The sequence below is a fragment of the Phalacrocorax carbo genome, chromosome 1 (genome assembly GCF_963921805.1).
Source record: "Phalacrocorax carbo chromosome 1, bPhaCar2.1, whole genome shotgun sequence".
Classification (NCBI taxonomy): domain Eukaryota; kingdom Metazoa; phylum Chordata; class Aves; order Suliformes; family Phalacrocoracidae; genus Phalacrocorax; species Phalacrocorax carbo.
The window spans coordinates 169,824,686-169,849,389 of NC_087513.1; positions in this window are offsets into that span (position 1 = coordinate 169,824,686).

Consider the following 24,704-nt stretch of genomic DNA (forward strand, 5'->3'; position numbering starts at 1 on the left):
CCTTTAATTCTTTAGTGGGTGCTTCACCCATGAGCCTCTTGCTCAGAATCAGTATCAAGAAATATTTATGTGGGTCACAAATTTTCTTTTTTAAAATATTAGAACAACATTAGCTTTTTTCATCATCCTGGAAAGTCCCCCAATTTGTAAGCCTTGTTTAAAATCAACTTGAATATCTCAAAGAGCTCATCTGCCAATTTCCTTAATGCTTTTGGCTACAAGTTATGCAGCCTGCTGGACCTAAAAACTTTGCCCTTTTAATTTTGTTATTTAATGTCTGCTCCAGCTACTGATGAAATAGAATGTACTTCATTAACATTGCAAGATATTAACAGATTCTCATACTTCAAATACGGAACAGAAATTTTTACTGAATACATCTGACTTTGTTATGTGACTGAGAACATCTGTTTATTAAATATCCTTGTCTTTTCTGACTGAATAAGATACTTTTTCTCTCATACAGGACCTACATCATAGCTAGGTTTATTTCTAATAATTTAAATAATTCCTCTCATTTGCTTATGAGGAATGAGGTATGCACTTTTTTTTAAATTTTATACCTTTAGCTTCCCTTATCCAGCGGTTGTCTTTTTAGTCTCAGCCTGTAATGCTTTGCTCTTTTTTCATCTGTTGGTCTCTCCCATTTTTTAATTTTTTCTCTTCACTGTCCATTTTTAATCTAGCTTTCAATAAAATAAGTTATCTTTTGTGATTATAAAATTGGGCTTTGAATTCACAGGATCTAACAAACAACCCATTAATAGTGGGGGGTTTTCCTTCAATATTGTCAGAAGTTGCTCTCAACTTGGGAAATTAGCTTTCGAAAGAGCCAGGTATTTTCGTCACTGGCCTGGGTCATTCTTTGGCTACATATAAAATATGAACCAGATTTTCTTAATTGTATTAAGAAAACATTAGTTTCTAGTTCAGTGATTAACTCACCATTTTCTATGCTAATGAGATTTAGCATGAAGCAACTGCAGTCAGTTCTACTCTTTGTCCTTCTTTGTTTCTGTAACTTTCAGGTATTCCTGGAGCGATGCACTGGTGACTTTATGACATCTCAAGGCTCCCTCCCCAGATGACTCGAATCCCACATGATAATGTAATTATTCTTTTGACATATTATTGGAAGCTGTCTGAGGAGCTGCTAATGTTCTCTAAGCTGATGACATAAATAACTATTCCAAATCTATACTTACTTTTATGAATTATCAGTGAATACCTTGACTCACAAGCACAGAACAACTTTTACTTGATATTGGTTCACTTGTTTCAGATTTTGCCTAATCTGTTTTGAAAATTAGATTATTAGAATAAAATTATATACTTTTAATTCTGACAATGAAGATGTTACTTGAAAAAATTATTATAGGTGTCTAACACAGAGCCTATTTTCTTTTCAGAATAATCCTTGTAATAAGCTAAGACCAGAACGACGTGTAAAGAAAACACACCACTTTCTTCAGGTATTTAAGTGGTTTCCATTTCAGTCTATAATTTCTCAAAATCACGGATCAAAAGAGCTTATCCACCACACAAGTAAAATGTTGATTTGGCCAACAAAAATCAATTGTCTATGCAACAGTGTAGTTCAATTTGTAGTGAGTAAGAAAATTGTGGGGTTTACCTCCTCTTCCCTATATAAATGACTGCTTGGAATTGACAGTTCGTGCTGGCAAATGCTTAGATCTGTAAGAAATTCCATTAAAGACAACGGGATGGTGGTGTAGTCACCAACATATAAGCAAGGACTCTACATATCGGGTTTTATACAGAATTAATTTATACATTTTAGATTATGCATTCACAAAACATTTGCTTTTTTTGCTTTAAGCTGCCTATATCGTGTAATATGGCTTCCTTTCCCTGAGAAGGTGACAGGTTTCTAAAACATAAAATCAACAAATAGTGAATGAATTGGTTTAAGTAAAAATATTTCCATTACCTAGGTAAACATATAAAAGAATACACATTTTCCAGACATTCTAACTTACACAATTTTTTCACATGACTATTCATAAATTACTAATAGAAGATCATGAAAGTTGCAGATGAAAACAACTGCAAAATTTTCAAATTGCCATAATTTAAGCTTTGTTTCTACAAGAGAACAGCTCCTTTTTTCACAAATAAAAGCTTCTTTAGAAAAGAATATGTTTTTAAAATCTTATATGTGTTATCTCTTAAAAATTAAATAGAATTTCAAAGCATTGTTTTTCAGACCCACCCCAAATGTGCTTTTACATAACTGCACCCCAATTAAAATACAAACAAATTCATCAAAATTATATAAAAACATGTACAACTAAACTAATAAATTGAGTGAGAGTAAGAATATGCATGTGGACTGTCATACTTTGCAAGCAAAGACTTGCAGAACCATTCATCATCAAAACAAATCCTGCCAAACGTGATAAGATCTGTCATACTCCAGCCAAATTTGTAAAATAAATGTAGAAAGCAGGAATGTAATGTGATGTGACTAATCCTGAGACAAAATACAGCAGCAAGGAAGGTTCTCAATGTGGCAAGGAAAAAAAACGCTCGTGATACACCAAAGGTCAAAGATGGAAACACTGAAGACTTTTTTCCACTGTCATGCCTTACAAAGAGCTTTGAAAGTATCATACACATTTCTAATATTCATAGAATTTAAAGTCTTTTTTGTTTGATTTAGTTTTGGATGCCTTAGTCCAAATTTTCTTAATAAATCACTGCCTGGCTTCAGCCTCAGATATTTTAGAGACCTAACCTATTTGGCATTAGAGTAGGAAAGCAGCTTATTCAGAGTGAAAAATGTCAGGTACTACACTCCTATGAAAGTCTGACCACTAGTGGCACAAAATCACCCTTTTGGAAGTACATCTTCCCTGGGGGGAAGCTTTGAAAGGCTGGAGCATTATTTAAGTTGCCCTTTGAAATTATGCAAATTCACAGGGTGGAAAGAGTTGGAGGTCCTACGGGGCCTGTTTGAACAAAGCCCAGAAAACACAGCGCTCTTCTCCCCTGAGGGTCTCCTGGGGCGGCAGGGCAGGCTGCACTGCCCTGGGGGGCACAGGGAGGCATCCCATCCCCCAGAGCACAGGTTCCCCTCAGGGGCTACCAAGCCATCCCTGCCTAGAAATAGCTTTGTTTGGCTGGCTGCTCTCGCTGCATTTTATAAGTATGATAAAATCAACAGATTAAAAAAAAAAGCAAAAAGAATAAACATGTTACTTCAGAGATTTTAGCATTCTTTTTTCCTTAAACAGTAATAAACAGAAAAAATATAGTGCATTTTGATATATTCTTTTCTACAAGCACAACTTCTGTGGAAAGAGGCAATTTCTTTTACTGTGTCAATGGATATAGTTTGAAAAAGAGACAAGTTTCCAGCTGGATCTGTTAATCTAATTAAACATATTAGGCCTCGCTTCATTCATACAAAGGAGAGCATGCTTCATATGACACTATAACTGTTTGCCATTTTTTCTACTATCGGGTCCAATTGGCATTGTTGGCAAAACATACTTAGAAACTTGCTTGGTTTTTACAGCTATCTGTGCTTTTTTTATTTAAAAAATATTACTCTGTCAAATGAACCTCTCCTCCCCTCCTATGCTTAGACCAACACATTCATTTATGCTACTGATATTACATCTTTTGCACAGTTGTCTCTCTTTTAGTTTAATTTTTATCCCAGTTTCAATTTTATTTAATGCTGTAATACTTTTTATAATACCTTCATATTATAAGAATATTGTTATTACGGTCAATCCCCTACAGCACTGTGTGCTGGGTTGTAAAAGGTTGAGCTACATTGACAACATACCCTACAGCTTGCAATTTCAGATTGAATAGGTTGAAATTCCAAAACAAATAAGATCCAGATTCAGCTGAGAAGGCTAACTCACAGGATGCAAAATAAAATTTGAGAACTATTTAACCTGGGTTTTATCTCAGCATTAGTTTTTTTAGCATTACTCTTCTGAAATTGTAATAATACTTCCTGTATTCCATTTTGAATGAAAGAATCAAATACATTCTCTCTATGTGGATCTTGAGTTTTCCATCAGGATCTACGAAACAGTGAGTAGGATCTGACAGATCCCATTATTCAGAGCAGCTGAATTCCTTTTTTATTGTAGCTGGTCATAAAACTTGGTACAAGCCTATTGCTAGTAATAGTCCCTTATCACTGCACCTACTTTTAAGCTGTAAATCTGTTTTGCATCTACGGAAGAAATACATGGGCCAAGGATACAGCCAATTATCTACATAATTTATTTTATGAATTTACACTGAATTAAATAAGGGCCAGTACCACCATCTAGCAAGTGTTCTTCCTCCTGAGGCTGCAAATCAACAAGAAAAGGTTTCTTAAACAGGCACACTGAAAGATCTGGGTTTACAATATGTTGTTTGAATGTGCTCTGGTTGAAACAGGAACTGACAGTCTGATTGATAGCCCCTATTTCTTCCCTTATTGTCACAAATTACTTTCAGGATGCTAGTAATAACACAGTGTTAGACTCCTATAAAAGGTGCAACTCTCCAGCTGGGCTTTCACCATGAAAACTTTTGTCGTATTAGTGGAAATCGTTTTGCTGAACATTTAAATACTGCATCCTGGAGGACTGTGTGGTGCAGAGGGCTGGTAGAGAGAACAGAATAAAGAGCCTTTCACCTCTCTGTTCCCAGCAAAATCTCAGGCTCAGTAGATACCAACTGTTATTTCTATACAGAGACTTCTCAGTTCCCTATGTAAAATGAGTTTAGGCTAAGTATTTGTTAATGAATACCCTGAAATCTCTTTCGTTAATGGTGCTGTAAGGACCTTGAAAAGCACTTTCCAGTGGCACGAGGACTACAAAACTCAGGTTCAGAACAAACAAAAAGGAAGTGATTTTTCAAATAAGATGTATTTTTGTTGTTGGTCTATTTCTCACATGATTCAAAAAGCAACTAGGAAAAGGAGGGGGCAGACAATCCATCAAGAGCTATTAAAAACAAAGACAACACCTCTGCTGACTTCTGTGTGGAAGTATTTATTTTATATTATAAAAGACATCTATCTGCAAAACCTTAGATTGCTTTAGACAGGGAATACATTGCAGGGTATAATTACTTGATTGCTTGTCATGTTCCTGCTTAGGTGTGTCTGATGCCTCTCACAACTAACAGCGGGATGAATCCTTAGTTTGACCCAGTGTGGATGGTCTTGCGTTATTATGTTTTTGCCACAGGTTGTTAAACTGAAAACAGCTGCCTTCTTCACAGCAGACTCAAACTGTGGGGATTACAAACTTATAATTTCCATTCCCTAGAAAGGTCAACAATTTTACCCTTTCTCTCTTTTTCTCTCTTTTAAAATAAGTCCCTAATGCCTTCTTCTGATTTTGAAGACATTGTGGAAAATATAGTAAGTGTAAACTGCGTTGGCTTAGTTCAAAGATTGCCACAAGCTATGTAAAGGCTGATTTCTTCATCTAAATTGTAGCTGTATCTGTGTCACAACATCCAGGCAAGATTTTCTGATGCCAGCCTGAATTGCTTACAGAAACCAAATCCCAGCTTCATACTGGTACAGTAGTCAAGTGCACATCAACTCCTCCTTTCTTGCAGGGCCATGAAAAGAAACAGAAACATACATTTCATGAGAGAGAGCAGTGAAATATACACAATCAGGGGACCAGGGTTCATCTAGGGCTCATCTGTGTCCAGGCAGATGTGCACTGATGCAGGTTACAAAGCCCTGGTAACAGGTCCTTGGATTTTCTTCTCAGGACTCCAAATAAATCCAGAATTGCAGGACTACTGTGATCTTGGCAAATGCTCATGTCACTGGAGTTGTTCTAAGATATTTCTCTGTCTTCTGCAACCAAATAAACTGGGTAATCTACTCTCCAAATGTCATTAAAAGCACAGAATAGAGAGGAACTGTAAAGACTTGATTCAGCTGCCTAAGCAAGGTATAAAATGTCTTTTGAGACACCTTGAAATATCATGCTGCCTTTCACATGCTGCATCAGAGGGCTTGGGTAACCTCCATGCCCTGTGTCATATCTCCCAGGCATGTGAGCATGCCCTAGATACCCTAAGTCATTTCAAATGTCACTAGATGCCTGAGTTTAGGTCTCTGAATTGAGCCACAAACAGATAATATGCAGGTTCTGTAGATGGCTAAACTTTCATGAATCTTATTCAAAAGAACTTTTGCTTTTGAATCTTGACTTCGGCACAACTCTCTAACCCTGAGGAAATAAGTTTATTTTCCTGCCCTACCTTCGTTATCTGTTTAGAGGATTAGTTTTGTTCTATATTCATGCGTGTAAATCAGGATGGTTATGGTGACAGCCTACTTAACATGTAAACTCCTCAGTTTTGATTAGGATTTGGGGCTTGCTTGGTAAGTGCACATCATAATGCACAAACACCTTCCATTAAATTTGAACAACTTTTAGCAACTGTACATGGCTATCAGCAGAATAATCCATTTCTCCATATGAGAGGACATATGTAGGCTTGAAAACCTCCTAAATTATATGCCTGTGGTCACAAAGGACAGATGTTGTAGTGCTGAGAAAGACCTGAGAAAGCCTTCTTCATCTCAGTCCTGTAGCACATAATATACAACATGCACACACCACCACAGATTTTTCTTGAGAGCCTCAGGAGAGGCGTAAAACTGAGCACCACTGGATGTAACATCTGCAAAATGCAGAAAAGAGCAAAACCTGCCAGCAGTATTATTAACCATGTTCCATGAGTCTTCAAGCAGATGTCATACCTATTAGGGAAATGCAAATCACAAAACGGTACAGCTTGCTTTCCAATAGTGCTACAACCTGATTCTGCATCTGAGAAAATTATTAAGGTATCAATAGCAAAACCGTTTCCAGACATCTCATGATGCCTCAGAAGAGCAACTTTTACAGATATCTGTAAAGAAAATGTAATTTTGTTGGATGAATTCCTCACCATCTAAAGTACACACTGCAATAAGCAACATATTCCTGGCTGTTTTCAAGATAGCATAATTATCCTGCAAATGGAAATCAGTATAAAAAGCAAGTCACCATAAAGCAATAGGAACTGATATCCTGTAAGTTATAAGACAAACAAACAAAAACCCACAAGAAGTTAAAAACAGACTAAGGTCTACTGGAAATAATCATGACAAACTTCCCCTTCTGAACTATAGGACACAGAAGAGAAGCAATGACTCCTTGTTGACACTTGCAGTGAACAGCTGTCAGACAAGAAACATCTAGGTCAGATTTTTTAATGGGAGTTAGCCTGAAGATGTTTAGTAGTGGCAGTAGTTCAAATTCAGACAACAATTTTTGAGTTTTGGTGAAAACTGAAATGAGTAATTATTTTTTCTTTCTCTTTTTTTTCATGAGAAAATTAAACTGTTTAAAATACTTTGGGTAAAGAAAGTTTCTATTCATGTATTTTAAAAGAAGGATATTTTTCACAAACACTCTGAAGAATAGCTCTTAAGAAAACCTCTCATAGTCAAGTGCAGAAAAAATTAACATTTCAGTAAATCTATTAATACTACAAAACTATAATTGAAGCTGAGTAGCTTTAAAAATTCATGTTTTGGCTGAATTTCATGATCTTTGTAATGTCATTGTGTCTATAATTGTCTCTCTTTAAAAAAAAATAGATGTAAAATGTTTAGATACCTCTTTTCAGAATACTTAATTTACCATATTTGACATAAATCGATCTGTTTTCTAACATTTTCTTATAGGACAGCTTCTCCTTGAAGTAAATTTAGCATCAGCTGCAGATACAGCTTTGATGCACATGATTGGAGCAGGTCTCTCCACTACTTCCAACCAAGTCACACTACATGACAGTGGCAAACCGATATCAGAGGCCTGCAGATGAACAAATACGGTGTGGCATCTTCTTTCCAAATATCTGCATGTAACATGTGAAACAGAAGATTTGAAGTGAACCTGCATCAAAGAGCTGGAAAAAAAATGGCATATGATAGTGCTACATCCTCCACTGCCACCTGGTATTTCCCTTTGGGCTTGCACACATCTGAAAATAAATTATTCTGTAAGATATTAATCTACTGCAGTATTCATCATTTAGCCATACTTACTTAAGATGAGCTTTCTGGATGTTGTCATCTCAGGTCAAGAACATTGAAGCAAGTAAGTTACAAAAGGGAAAAAGTCTAACCATTAACCTAGAGCGAACCGCATTCAAGCTTGCGTGCATAACAGAGCAGCCTGCACTCTTAGGAAAGAGCGAAGTGAGCAGGCTGTTCAGTCAAAACTGGGCAAGTAAGAGCAAATCACCCTTTTCACCTAGAGATGACTCTGCCTCCTTGAGAACAAGGTGACAGCAACTCTGGGTTTCTGTACCACTGATTCTCAAGTTAACCTTAATTTGTAATGTTCTCGTGGCTTAATACAAATAGACCATCCATCACTCCTTTCTGATAAAGTTATTGCACCACTGGGAGGTATTTGTCTTGTTTCCTCTCAAGTTGACTTTTTTTGCTCCCTGTTTTAAATTCACTTATCCTACCAGATAGGATGGACAAAAGAGAAAGATGCAAATTGTAGGATCACCCAGAATCTTTGAAAGAAACAATCACATTCACTCCTACTTCTGGTGGCTGAATGTAGAGGGGGCACACAGAAGGTCACATGCAGAGGTCTCATCTGCTCAGGGTGACAGTGAGGAATCAAACAAACACTCAAAGGCACATATTGGCTCTATGAGCTGTGGTAAGAAACCCTTTTCTTGTATTATTATGCATTTGTGTAAGATGGATATTAGTTGCTCACACAGGTGAAGATTTTCTTACGCAGGCATGTCTCTTCAACAGCTCATACAGAAGTGTACCATCTTGTGTTTGAAGGCCAGTTAACTGTTGGGATATAATCAGTCAGTCAGATATCATGTCTAGTTTCACATATAAGAAAGCAAAGCTAAGTTTCCACCCTAAAAGATTTGCAATTTAAAAGCCTGATTCTTGTTTGGAATGAAAACAATGTCAAAACATCATTTTGCCTTCAACAGGACACATGCAAAAACTTACAGCACAATACAGCAGCTTATTGTTTTATAACTTACATAAATATATACTATAAATACAACATTTCTTAATACATGTATATTGTATAGTTTGAAATTTTATATTTGTATTGATTTATGTGTTTAAGTTTCAAGGGACAACAGTTTCAGGGGAGATGCCAAGCTGAAGTACCTTGGTTTGATGTAGGCAGCAAAATCTTTCTTTCCTCATCCATTAAAACGCCAGGAATCAATGTATAAATGACAGTTAAGACGCTAAGTAGCAATTATTCCTATATCTGCTCATTTTAGGCAACCTCAGCCTTATCTCTCACTTCCTTCAAGATAGGCTAAAATACAGAGTCAGGTATTATAAGCTGGATCTATAGATTTTCTTCCAGCATTTTACTGCTACACTTAGCACTAAAACAAGTTACAGGCAACCACAGCAAGGGAATTTATGACCTTACAAATGGAGGGAGCATGTGATAAATACCACACTATCAGTTGTTCAGGTAAGTAATATGTGCTCTTTTAAAACCTGTACTGAAAGCTGAGTAATTTATGAAGTAAAAGAAGTCTGGCTTCTTTAACCTCTCATGCTAATTTACTTTAAGATAACATGAGGATAGACTTCTGTACCACCCTCTCCTGGCATTTTTAATTGCTATGTCCTCTCTCTTTCATTAGTGTATCCTATTTCTTCCATTTATCATGTAAAAGGAGCAAATGTTATTTCACCTTTAAAACTGAAATCCTTCTTCCTGATACAGGCTGATGGCTTCCAACCTCTTTTTTTTGAAGGGGAAAAAAATAAAAGGAAATTGCTTTTCTGGCCAGTGGCCATACCGAAGTTGAAAACATGTCTTTTAGCAAAGGTAAAGCATCTTAATGAATGACTTGCTTTTGAAAGAACAAGAGACAATCCTTGCAGTCATTCAGTACAAACACTAACAGAAAAAAAAATAAGAAAAAAGACAACTTCCTATGTGTACTGCAGCACATATCACACTGCATGTGGAAGACTTTGGTTTCAGCCAACCAGCCTTCTGAATCTGATCCACTCAAAGGATAAAAGGCTAAGGTCCAAACTATGTTTGGTTGACTTGTGAATAACCGGAATGGCTCTGGGTATTGCTTAGAACAGAGGCCTTAGGTGGGGAGGTCATCTCTGAGCCCTTGTTTTTCTTGTGATCCTAAAAGTTTAGGGTTTTATAAATAGAAGTTTTCATTTTTCTGTAGCAACCTCTAACCTTGGAAAGGTTATTTATCTAATTAAGGATATTCTAATAAAATATATTACCATTACCTCCAAACTCTGCCTTGCCAATATCCTTAGATCGTCACAGCTACAACCACACACGACACACTACAGACACTATGGGCACTACATACACTTTGTTTAGAAACAGAATGGTCTTTTCCAGCTACCAGGATTATTATTGCATGTACTTGTAGTGCATAACTGTTTAGCGTCAAGATCTAGTCTGTGTGTTAGAAAGCTATTAACGCCAGAACCTTTGGAAAAAATCAAAACCCTGCTCCTAAGGAGGTCCCATGATAAAAGCCCCTTCCCAGAAGGAACTGCACCAAACGTCCACAGGCTTATTTCTGCAGCTGGCTGTGTGATGCAGAGCTCTCAGCTGGCTTTGCTGCCCACCTCTCAGCCAGTATTATCCCTCAGCCTGCTATATTGAAAAGATGCATTAATAGAAATATCAGTTTGTAACGCTAACCATGACATTGACATTCCATGTCAAACATCAGGTTTGATGGAGCTCAGAAATGCTCATACTTGAGGTCTCTCATCTGTCAGTCTTACAAGGAGATCTCTGATATTCTATGACATCTCAAATATTGCTCTGGCTGTGTTAGACAACCAACTTATGCCCCTGTTTTGTACTGTTCAGTTCAAGAGCAAACACATATACTGACCAATGTATAGTACATGAGACTCCACTGATAAGTTTTCTAGATCTCCCCTGACTGTAACTGAATTTGGATATCTCATTCACCAACATCTAGGCATAATTGGCTGTCTACCCCCTGCAGCTGAATCCCACCCCCAGCATATTTGTTTGCTATCTACTATGTTGCCTCAGAGCTAAATAGTTGCTGTCAGGTGTGAAAGCTTGTGGATACTGGCTGGATACTTTCCCCCTCTCCCTGCTCCCCATGTGAAAGTCAGCTACATGCTCTTATATATTAAAGAAATAATTCTTCAAGGATTCTTATTGCTCTTAGGAGCCAAGACATACCAGTAAAGCAGTTCTGCAGCCACTGCTGCAGGATTTGTTGAACAGAAAATTACCGTGTCCACAGGAGTACAGAGTAGAAGAATATACTGCAAGATGATGCCTGGCATCTTGTCCCGCCACCTTCTGCCTGAAGAAGTGCCAAGACAGAGTCTTGCCACTTGACTTCCTGTCAGGGCCCTCCATTCTTGTAGCAAAGAGTGTTAATATTTAACAGACTTAAGCAAAAAGCGATAGGTGAGGCAGTTATCCTGTCAGCAAACAGTGTGCTGAATCTCTTGATATTTCTCTACCAAGAGCTAGAAAGTGTCACTGGCTCCTCCCCACTTGTCTTGTGTAGAGTTAGGAACAGCTGACATGGCACTTGATTAGTTTGGGATTTATTGACAGTCATTTAAAAGATAAGAGGTGCCTAAAATAATGTATAGGTAGATACACCTACTTTAAACCCTCCCTGTAATTTTAAACTCTGCAGATACGGTCAGGAAGAAATCCAGCCATGCTCTGTAGAAGCAGATTAGACAGCTTTGAAGGGTGCTCCCTTAAGCATGTGTAAATACAAGAGTCCCTGACTACAGAGATAACAACAGTGAAAGTACCTAAGGCAGGTGCCATCTGATTCTTCTGTCACCTAGTAAAAGGGGGAATAAACTAACAGAAACTCAATGAGGAAGTAAGAATGGTAACTCTGGTTCAACTGCTTCTTAAATTGGTCTTGCAAGAGGATTGATCTTATCTTTAGAGCACTTACTGTACACTGTTAGAGAGGAGGACCTCTTTTTCTTTCTTTTTCTTCTTTCTTGGTTTTCTTTTCCTTTTCCTTTCTCTTCCTTCTTCTTTTTCCTTTCCTTTTTATTTTCCTTTTTTTTCTTTTCCTTTTCTCTTTCTCTTTCTCTTTTCTCTGAAATATTAACTGAACTATTAACTGAACTATAAAACAAAAGGTGGTCAAACAAATAGTGAACCTGGAAGGTGGATAAATCATGTTTTCACTTCTCTACATAATATAAAGAAATATTATGTTAATTGATTTACACATTCTAGAGAAATAATATAAAATGTAGATCATTTAATCTGACCGTTAAATTGTGTTATAAAAAGTAGAACCTAGCAATTCCCACGTGCTTTGCTTTTAAGTGCATAGCAACACAGTATATTTCAGTTAGTATTTGACTAAACAGTTAAAACTGAGTAAGAACAGCTGTTATCAAATTTACATGTCCTTCAGGGCTGACACATCTTGGCTACCTGGCAAAACAGGGTAAACTCTTGGCACAGCCACAGAAGAAAGTTCATTGTTATTCTGGAGTCAATGATGTAACTTGCTTTTTTCAGCTAAGACTTTTGACAGATATGGTCATGCTACATGTGCTGTTTGGTAAGCAAAACATTTTTCCTTGGAAATAATTTTTCAGATTTGTGGATAGTAAAAGAATATAGATACCTATGTACTAGTACCAGGCACACATTCTCTTGGTTTAAACAAACAAAACAGTAACATACATACAATCTAGATACTTTGGTTTCTTCCTCATCATCCTTCTTTTCTCACTTTAAGGATAGAGTTTCCTATTGGCATGGGATCGTGTTTACCAAAAAGTGAGGTAGGAATCAAAGTTGGTTTAGGAAGCTCTAGCCCACTCTGTACTCTCCCTCACACCAGGATAAAGTACCCTATGTCTGCTTGTACTAGGACATGTTTTCTTATTCAAAGCAAAAATGTAGAATTGAGTCATTTTTCCAGGTTTCTAGATTGCTGTCAATCCAACAGAAATAGTAGCGTGAAACGAGATGCTTAACATTTGGAAGAACTTGACACTTTTTGTGTAAGGCTGACCTTCACAGCCTCGAGAAGTCCAACACACACTAGGCACATGGGTCCTGGGGTGTTTTAATATCTCAAAGTACATTAGGTTTGTTATGCTTAGGCTGCAAACACTGAGATAAGGATATGTCACAGAACTGCTGTTTTGGCCAGTGACATATTTCTTCTGAAGGTGGAGACAGGAAGGAGAAAGGTCAAAAGTGGGACCTAAAGGATATTGGATTTGGAAGGAGAAAATATTGAAGCAAAAGGCAGAATGAGTTTCAGATGGTCACATCACTTGAGAATGAGTTAGGCACAGCATTCTATGAAAATGACAATAGAAATCTTTCTCCATAAAGTATTTTGTTTATACAATGTGTTTAAAAGTATTTAAAAATTATTTTAGGGCATTTAAAAATGCCTTCAGAAACATATGGTGACTGTTCCTATGTCCTTCCTATAAAACCAAGCTATCTTTGTACCAAGACTGCTACTTTTAAGGCCAACAGGAAGCTGAAGATTACTGTTTTCTTAAAACCTCTTTAATGAATTTCTAAGATTATTTTTTTCAATCTATCTGTTAGAATGTTATAATCCATTATCATACTATTAACCCTGTGGAAAAAACAATCTCCCTTTGATAGAGAAAGTTCCTTGTTTTATCAGAAAGCTTATGTTCTTTGTTCAGGATATTGAACTTTAAATTCATAATATTATTACTTAAAGAACTGTGTGTTGGTTAATGGCCCAGATCAGAAGCTATCCCTTTAGCAAACCACTTCAGTTCAGTTTAGATCCAGCCTACTTTAATGAGACGTAATAACTGTTTCAGCATTTTGCTGAACTGAGGTCTCTTCCATCAAATTTTGAGAAGTATTAATTAAAAATTTATCTTCTGAGTCCTCTAAAATCGTGCTCATGTTGTTTCAGAACCTAATGTTAAAGCTTAGAAGCTGCATTAAAGAGAAGTCGTCATTTCTTTGAGATTTCTGAAATTGTTTTTCTCTCATAAAAGTAGCACACTGAAAACTCCGTGACAGCATGTCACAAAAACTTTATTGCAATTTGCTTGGAGTGACTGAAAAACTTGCTGCTCAAAATCTAGTGAATTTATGACTTTCATTGATGACGGAGGTTTTGGACTGAACAACACTGTTTTGTTTTATTAAAAAGATGGATAAATGGCATTCAGAAATTCTACTTAAAACATGTAGATAAATTTTCTCCTTTTTCGCCTGTTCCTTGCCTTCTTAGACATATCTCACTTTTGGACGTATCCGGAGATATATTTTATGCAAAAGCTGTGCAGCATTTTGACAGATACTTAGTAAAGAAAGTATACATATCATTTATACAGTAAACCATGAGAGACAAATCTGAAAGAGCTACAGGTTCATAAGTTCATGAGAAATGTTTTATTACACTAACACACTTGCTCTAAGTCTGTCTAAAATTTCAGCAAACCAGACTTCTGCTCTAAGCTAAAGCTCCTTCGTGATTTACAAATAATGGCAAATCCATGTCTGATATGATTGCTGTAATGGAGACAAACAGGAAGGAGGAATATCCTGGTGCTTGAAGAGCTGGAGTAAAACCTCTTTACCAGCCAGAAACACAATCCTCAACAGGGCTAGACTATGTTGTCTGAATTCATCTGAAAGGAGATAAATCTGTTCAGTGGGATTTGTGTTGTTTGTAACTCTTTTCAAACCAAGCTAGTACATTAACAGGACTTTCTTCTTCCAGGATATTTCTGTATATCATGAACTATTAATGGGTACTGTAAAACTCACCTATCCATTAAGACCAGACTAAACTACCATTGCAGATTCTAATATTAGCATACAGAGTCAAGGATAAAATGACACCAGCACAGTTCCAGTTAGCGTAGCTTAACAAAAACAATTTTCAGGGTTCATTATATCCCCTCTCAGCGTTGGTTCACACCCTTTTAGAAGCTCTCATCCTCTCCCCCTTCTCCTTTCCTGCTCTTCTCTTTCTTTCTGTCATATGCATTGGCATACACATGGAGAGAGAAAAACACCTGCACATGCCTCTACTGATTTACATATAAGACTTCCTCACTACTCATTTTGAAGATGTCACTCATGTTCCTTTGATAGTCAAAATGTTTTTTACCAAACAACATGTGTTGTTTTTCCCTACAGGATTAGAAAAGACATTCTTGACCAAGCCTTGGGTAAGGGAAAGACTCCTCAACAAGATGAAGTTGTGTTAGACAATTTCACAATATACCACAAACTGACAGAAGGCTGTTAAAAATGTCTGTAGAGACATTTTGTCTCAGTCATGCTCAATTTATTTGAAGGCAATGTTTTTTTAAAGTACTACGATGCCCTTCTGTTTTCCGAAGTTCGGGTGAAAGCAATTTCCCCCTGCAAAAAATTTTCCTCTGAATTAGCAAGGATTTTTGGAGAAAGTATGCAGATAAAATAGGAACTGACCTTTATTTCAGACATTGATGACTTCCTCTGATTAAAGTTTATCAGTATATCATTATACTATTAAAGAAGTCTTCTCCATGCCTATGTGTTAGTGTGTTAATTGAGAAATACTCATTTTAAACAAAGAGAGAGTACAAAGCCTGCATATACTTTATTATATCCTTCTCAGCAGGAACATCTGCATTATAAAGGATGTATTAACTTTATTAAAAAGATTATATGACGTAATGTTTATAATAGCAAGAGATTGGACTCTCTGACCCACAAAGTTTCTCTTGCCCATATGTTGCTGTAATTTTTAGAGGACTGATCAGAGGAATTTTACTCATTTTGATATCCAGGTTATGTTCAAGATTGCATGACAACAAATTTAACTGCAACATTGCTGGAGTTGTATGTTCCTCTGCCATTGTCTTGCTTTTCTAGATTGGTCTAGACCCTGTCAGTCATCCTATAGAGTCAGCATGTAGAAAAAGAAAAAAAAAAACCTGACATGAAAATGTGTTCTGTCATATTCCACTGAGATTTAATGCACTTTCCAAGAATTTACCTTAACATTTTAGCTTTGCAAATGCAGTTGAAGTCAACAGAAACCGGGAAGGCCCTCCAAGAAAAAAACATAGAAACATTGTTTTTCTCCAGAAGCCATGAAAAAATATACAAAAATGAACTTGGGAAAGTGAAAGTTGAAGTTCGAATCTTGAACAAAAGTGTGCCAGTTTGGAATACCCAGCAGAGAACTGTAGGCAAGGAACAATATGTAGGTTGGTGACAAACAGTTTAGTTTAGAGACCTACTAAAATTACATGGAATCTGTGGTAGGTTTTTTTTTTTTTTGCAATTCTGTCAAAAACAAATGCACAAAACTACATCCAAACCCAAACTTTTCAAAGTGGAAAATTATATAAGAAAGAAGCTAGACATTGAACAAAGCAGATGGAGGGTAGGATTGTTCTTTTGGTTTCTCTGTTGCAGAATAATTCATTTTTAAATAATTCTACAGTTTCTTTCCTCACCTACATAGCCATTCCTTGCAAATCATAAAGAATACTTGTGATTCTATTAGCAACTGTGATCACAAGCCAGGTTTCTTGTGCTATTCAGTAACAACAGATCTCACAGTGTCAGCCTTTTTGCCATAAGGAAGATGAAACACAAGGTGAACTCTTGGATGATTCAATTCTTCTTTAGTTTACAAGCTATTTCTGACATGAAATGTGAACGAGTTACTAGGACAAAAAAAAAAGAACGGCTTCCTTCAATAATAATCCATCATAAAAATTACATTCTTCATATCCAAAATTGTACTGATATGAGTGATTTCTGATCTTGACTAATCCTTCTGCTCCTATTTAAGACATAGATACTTGTTGATCTCTTCCTCCTCTTACAGGTTAACTTTCTGAGTAAACACTGAAGAAAATGTCTGGGGACATGCAAGAAGGTCTGAGATAGACATGATAAATTGAATGAATCTTTGCCTAATCTCCTTTTCTTCTAAATGTTCTTAGTTAACGTGCTTCATTGCCTGCATATCCTTTAAGCAATACTTTCTCTCCCAGCTACCAAAGTTCCAGCCCTCACCTTTTAAGCAATGAATTTTCAGTATGAAACTAAGTGCCACCTCTCTCCTGTGAATTACGTCAGTATGCCAGATTGTGCACGCGTGCTATGTTAGCAGGAGACACTGTACAATATGCTGTGTTTTATTTTTATTTGAACTGCATGTACGTAGCTTCCCTTTAGCCTCCGAAGCTCGGTGGCACTGTGTATTCTACTGCAGAGGCTAAAATGGCTGGTTGCCATCTTTGGGATGAGGTCCACATCATTTGCTCTAAGTGAAGGATTGACATGTGGCATCAATCTATATTTAGCTAAGGATTTGGGATGTCACTGGCTTTCAGATTCTTCTACCACAAACTCTGCCAAAATCCTACTTAACCCCCTGTATCAAATTAGTCTCTTTAAAGTTTCATCAATATGATTGTAAGCAACTTCTGCTTGAAGTAGCAAATGCACCAGTGCAGATATTTTGCTTTCCACTCTTCCATGCCCATATTCAAATCCCTTATATAAATATGCCCACACCTAAATCTGTCCCATCTTGTTGATCTGCATGTAAAATTCACACGCTGGCTTGTGTAAATGTAACCCAACCATGAAAGTAATTTGTTCATGAGTCACAGCCTTGCAAACATTGAGGTAACTGCAAAAACATCCCTCGTTGGATTGCAATTAGGGTATTAAATCCTGATATCATCCTGAATTAAGCTTGAGAACAAAATTCTTAAGGGTTTTGTTCTTTTCTGGGGTTTTTTAAGCATAGCCTTAACAGCTTAATCTTGTTGGTAGGAATAGACAAGTAAACATAGTTCTTATTTCATTAGCTATTAAAAAAAAAAAAATTCCCTTGCAGTAAAATGGCAAATGTGATCATGGAGATTGGCAATATGAGCAATATGATCAGCTGGGAAGGAAATGCAGCTTCTGAAGAGATCCCAGCAAATCCATCAGAAGGAAATCTGTACTTTGCTTTCTCTTTATTAGATCTCATTTTTGACATTAATGTTTGTTGACTGTCACTTGTCATTACAGTTGCTCTACTATGTCCAAGAAGGAAGCAAAAAGTAAGGACCTTAATCTTCAGTATGCAAATTAACCCACTAGGCTTTAGGTTGCCTAAAAAAAAGTGGTATTCGTTTTGCATTTCCATAACAAAGCCCTCCTTTTGCACTCAGGCAGCCACAATCTTCCAGAAGCCTATTTCTTTCTTTTATCTCTTTTTTTTTTTTTTTTTTTTAACAGAATAAGAAGATTTTAATAAGGGTTTGAAGAAAGGTGACACAGCTTTGCAGGTGATTGAGGAGAGTGCTTTCCAATGATGAGGGGCACAGGGGAAAAAAATATAGAAAAGCTTGTTTGCAAATGTAACTAATACAGGGAGAACTGTAGTGCTGCAGCCAATGGGAGAAAAAATCTATTTCCAGATACTGAGAGAGAGAAAGAAGATTAGGGAGAGAAGGCTGTGTGGCACTTTTATTGAAGAGTAAGAGTTTGTATTTAACATGACAGAGGAGGTAGAGACAGTGTCACTATGGCTAAACCAGCCACAGTCTAGGAACAATATCTTTGATGGACCCTTAAAATAAAATACCTGAAATATGGCTGCATGTAATTTACAACAGTTTTATCACTGGCACATTGGTACACTGGCACATCAGAGAACCTCACACATGGAAGAAGGGAAAACGTTTGACTAAAGCACAGAGAAAAAATACGGTAGTTTTAGTGAAACTGCATTGGATTAACAGCCTTACATGTGGTTGCACATCTGTTTCTGAGTATTTGTGGGACAGAGGGCAGTATGGTTCTGCTCAGAGTATATCTTCAAGTATTATGGCTATGGAAGAAGCTATTCTTGTGCAAGTTTAGGCAATGTTCATAGGTCCTTATAATCAGTGTCAGACTTTTTTTTTTTGCTGAACATATTACACTGACACCATTGTATGATAAAAATATTTCCTAATAGCAGTGTGGACTTTCTTTAATGAATCCCCTCCCTTCTAAACTCAACCCATGTAAAATAACTGCATATGGTGTAGGAAGATCATCCTTGGCATACACATATGGTATTGCAAGAATCTGGCACATTATGTTTCATTGCATTTAAGCCAGATAGCCAGAAGTAGCCAGAATTTTCATTTGGATACTATCCAACCATTGTTAATCATGAAATACATGGTACAGCAAGCTGGCATTCGTATATGTGAATAATGGAATATTTCTTTAATTATGTACAAAAATCCTAAATGAACTAGTTTTCTCTCCTTATAAAGTGCCCCTTCTGCATCTGTTCCAACTCCCATTGAAGTCAAAGGAAAGCCTCCCATTGATTTCAGTGGAAGTCCGTTGAGTCTTATGAAATTCTGTTGCATGATGGCTCCTGACTTCCTTGAAGTCTGTTGCAGATTTGCTCTTGACATGCAAAATTCTTGCCTCACAGCTGGTAATTCCACAAAGCTGGTCTGAGGACTGTTACTTATCTAGCACCAAAAAAAATATATTTAGATAGGACAAACTAGATTTAGGAAGTGCTTTGTAGCTGGCCCAGGATTAGAATTAAGAGCCCAGGAAAATGCATAAAACCCCTGCTGTCTTACATGAGACTGGAGAAAAGACATTTAGTGCTTTTGCAGGGATGTGTGAAGAATGTTTCTTTGCAAAACCCTTCCCTTCAATAGACCAATATTATGCCATTGTTAAGAGCTAAGCTAAGAATTTTGAGAAATGTCAGTGAAATATGTTACAGAAAGATTCTTTTCTACAGTTAAAATATATTCTTGCAAGCCTTAATGTCAGTGATATATTAGCATTTTTTCAGAGTTCATTGCAGAATAACTGCATTTCACAACTTCAAAACATGTGGAGTATAACAGGATACGGATTTAATTATGTTCAAAGGTCCTAAATGATTTGTTTCACTCTTTTAAAAGTGTACCCTTTTGTATCTGATCCAATTCTCACCAAATCTAAGGTTTAAGTGGTACCGAAACTGCATATTATTTGAGATAGGTAGGTTTAAGTAGGTGTAAATGATACATAGGTAGAAATAAGACAAAAGTCTTTATAAAAGTCTTTATATTGTTTTGGCAAACTATCACATCATAATGTATTCAAGAACTATGGCTACTAGTTCCTTTCTTAAGGGGCTAATGGTTTCTAGCACTTAATGTTAAGATTATTTTTTCTTATAGGTTGACCAACCAGTTGTCTTTACTCTTTTCTCCCCTTTCCATCTCTATGGAGCATCACAGCATCTCTTGAAGATTTTCTATTATTTGGCTACTCTGAGAAGTGTTTTTGCAATGTCTTCAGATAGTTCCATGACCAAACAGTTGAGAGCTTTATTTTGGGGGAAAAAAAACAGGCAAGTGAGTATAAGTTAGATTTTCTAAGGTACTGGAAGGGCAAGGAGAATAATGTGTGGGAAATAAGAATAGATAAGGCTTACAACATAAAAGAGTACTACTTCTTTTTTGAAGAGGTAAGGAATAGCATATACAGCCAGGGACTGCAGTTTTCAGTATAGAAACTGAGATTTCTCCTGTGCTGCTTCGCTCATACAGCACTAACAGCATTACACTCATACAGTGTAACTCTTGTTACACTGTTGGAAGAATTATTTTTATTTTATGATTTTTTTGGCGACTTATGATCTTGGTAAAAGCCTCAAAAAGGATTTTCTTAAGCTAAAATTTTAAATGTGCCTCCTAGACTGTAGACCTTTCCTCTCACCCTAGGAATGACATCTCTCCCATATTTTTGAGCTGTGAATGAAGAGATGCCAAATAACCTAGAAAATTGATTGATATGCCAAAAAGTTGAGGATACTAAGTGGAGACAGGGGAAGCCTAGTAGGTTTTCCCCTGTCAGCTCCTTACAGCCCTACATGAGACAGAGAAGGTGACTCTGCCTTTGAGTTGTGTTTACCTTTTATTTTGTTGCTTCACTATTTGCCCTATCTTCTTCCTGCCTTTGCCTTTTTACTACATCTCCAGTTTAACTACATCTATACCAGTAAATCAAACAAGCCTAGGACTGTTCTCTGGCACTGGTACCAACTGGAACAACATGTTGTACATCCATATTATTAAAAACTCTCTTATCCTCCAAAACAGAGTGGTCTCTTTCAGACTGCTTACTGTGAACAACCACTGAGGATGCTGATACCCGAAACATACCTAGAAGTTTTTTGGGAAAATAAAAGTGGATCAGGGCCAAAGTCATTCCACTGACCAAGCTTATAGTGTAACAACACAGACAATACAATTCCAGCACTGTTACCTGGCATTGTTCAGCTCACTTATATAGCTGTAGGCCTCACATACTGGGCCTGTTCCAATATCCACTGCAGCCAGTGGAAAGAGTGTCATTCACTATGCTTTTCTTTTGCTACCCTTCTGCTTCTACTATTACATTTCCCGCTTCACACAATAGCATGATGAGAGGGAAATAAAATAAGTTGTATTACAAATTATCACACTTAATACATTGCTTTTATGTTGCACACCCATAAACCAAACAATCACTTAATGCCTTTTCACACCTCATCACATAACAGCAAGGAAGCCAATTGACTGTGTGGTGTGAGCTAAGATATTTTACCTACAACAGTGCCAAGCCTATCACTGATAAGAGCTTCTAGCCACTATTACAATAAAAATTACAGCAATTACTAGTTTAACCATGTCTTCATTGTACCTTACTATCTTGTTAGCGCTCAGGTTTGTTGGGAAAGTCAAAAATGTTATTAACACAAGAATGGTACAACAAACACCTAGAGATAAAATTATGTCTGCACCCTACACTGATAACTTCCTCATATTCCACCTCTCTTATTTTAAGGATATGATCTGTAGAAATTAAGTGGAAAAGAGCTAACTACAGCTTGGGTGATGTTTACTCTCTGGAGGGTCTCTGTATGAATCTGCTTGGGGCTTCCCAGTTATTTTGAAGACTTCCTATTTTGTTATTCAAATTCAATCTTTAAGTACTCTGTTCATAGAAAAATTCCCCACTGTCCTAGCTTTCAAGGTTTTTAATTTAATTCATGTTATCTTTCACTTTCAAACATTTTTGCCATTCTCTGACTGAGGAATAGAGAAGGAAGAGGTAAAATAGAAATCTGTCAAAAATATATTATGTACTTTTGTCTTCATGGGACTTCTGAGAAAATGCCATTAAAGGAGAGGACAATGCCTTGCCATGCACAGTTTGGTACACTCAGCTGCTTGGCATTTTAGAAGCTTCCCCATTTCACCAAACATGAGCAATGGAGAACTTGTATCAGAAATAACTAATAATTTAAAGCAATATAGAAATATAATTTTTATATTGTAATTATTGCTTGAATCAATCAAGAACTTTGTGACATGACTGTATTCTGGAAGGGAAGTTCATAGTAGTATTTCTCCCTATTCTTTTCTTTCAAGACTGAACTTTCTTGGTTATCTTCTTTATGATGTTTGTTAAATTTTTGTGGCTGCATCACCAATCCTAAATGTAGTGATTGCAGTTTTGCAAATTACAGAAGCCCACAATCAAGCTTCCCAAAAATTTTTCAATGTAATTCTGCTAGAGTATATAAAAGATGAGGAAAATGAAGCTGTTTATTTTGCTTTCTATTTCTTAAAGGCTTTCTTTTTTATAATGAAAGAGATATTTTTAAATAAAATGAATAGAATGTTGATGTTCAGCTCCTGAGCTACATAATAGGGTAGTTAAAACATATTAATAATTTTATTTTTGGTCTGAGATTATAATATTGTATATAATCTTAATCTAAATCAAACTGTAATTCTTATAATTTTGCTACATAAGCTTAAAATTCCATAGTTTGAAAATTTTGGGTTTTTATAAAGGCCTCATGACAACATATGAATGCATGATACCTCCCATGACACGGGAAATCTGAAATGACAGCACTGCACTTGAAGACTAAAGAAGTAGTAGAACCATTAAGTTGCATTTATTCCATAGATATAATTCTACCTAATATTCTGAACTCTCCAGATGAACTTTTTGAAAACAGTGTTAGTTGGAAGAGTAACCACACCCATGGAAGGAAAGTTTCTGACTTCTCATCCTTGTTGTCCCACTAATTTGCATTGGAAACTGAAGATGCTGGCCATACTTCTTCATTGTCTCTATTCCCAGCTATTGAAGGAATACTAATAATTCAGCATCAGCTATTCAGTAGAGTTTTTCCAAAAAAAATGTCTCTATTAAAAAAAAAAAAAAGGGAGTTTCAATTCTGGGAAGGGTAACTGCAGTGGAGAATTGAACATTGACTCCAGAACCTCTTGTTCCAAGGTGACAACAGATAATTCACGTGATCGTACTTCCAGTTCCCAGTTGTTCTGAAAAGGGGCAGAATACTATTCCCTGCTTCCCACAGATTCTCTGTGCATTTTTAATTGAGACCATAGGTTTAGCATAGGGTCTTCCTAACTAACGCAAGCCTGACATCATCTCAAAGTGCAGCAGTAATTGTAATCATGACAATGATGGTACTTGGTGAATGTGTGGAAAAAAATTCCAGCTTGACTTTCAGCTTGACCTCAGACCTGTCTCATCACCATGATGCTGCCTCATGATCTGGACCCTTTGTTGGGCCTTCCCACTGTCTCTAAGTCTGTCCTGCTTGCCTTGCTGTAACATGGGTCTGGGCACTGGCTGACTGTACCCATTCTCCTCAGCTCCTGTCCCTTAAGTAGCAGCTGGCACTCAGTGACTGTTTGCCAGGTTCCAGAATAAGTCCAGCCTTTACTTTCAACCTAACAATAAAGAATAATAATTTTTAGGTTGGATTTGTAAATTTATGGAAGAAAATTAGTGGGTAGCACAGTTTGGTTATTAGGCATTTACTCATTTTGAATTAGCAAGAGATACTGGAGCTTCACTTCAGGTTTTCAATACAGGCAGGGAAAACTTTCTTGAGCAAACCTAACAAAATAAAAATGGTTCTGCTGGGTGTTGATGTAGCACTACCTTCCTGGTGCCACCTTATTCCCCATCCATGACACTCATTAAAAACTATACCTAGGCATATAAAAAGCTGGGTTTTTTTTAATTCAGGTTTTGAATGTTCCTGTGTTTCATGGGTACATTTCTTTCGTTCTTTTTAAATTTTTAATTTAACTATTGGCTATAATTGTGCATGAGCATTTGAGCACAGAAAGGAATAACATTTATGACCTGCAGATATATTCTTTAACATCTTGATCTCTCTCAAAGAGGTAGTGATATCAAGATCACCTTAAATTCTCTAGAAAGCCTCCAGTGACAAAGAAAATTAATTAACTTCCCTTCCTACAAACAGAGGATATAAATAGTGTGGAAGCATGTGAAGATATTTTCCAGCTGCTGAGCTATACAACTATTTCACAACCTTGGAAGAAGTTCTTGTTATCTGAACAGCAATGTTACTACGTCTGATTAATCTTATCCTTGATATTCAACCAAACTCTAGAGTGATTCTTTCCTCTTACTTCCAGGCAATACTGTTTCACCGTATAGAATGCACATGAACACAAACAGCCTACACATGACCCCGTGGTATACAGGTAGTTATTAAAAGCAACT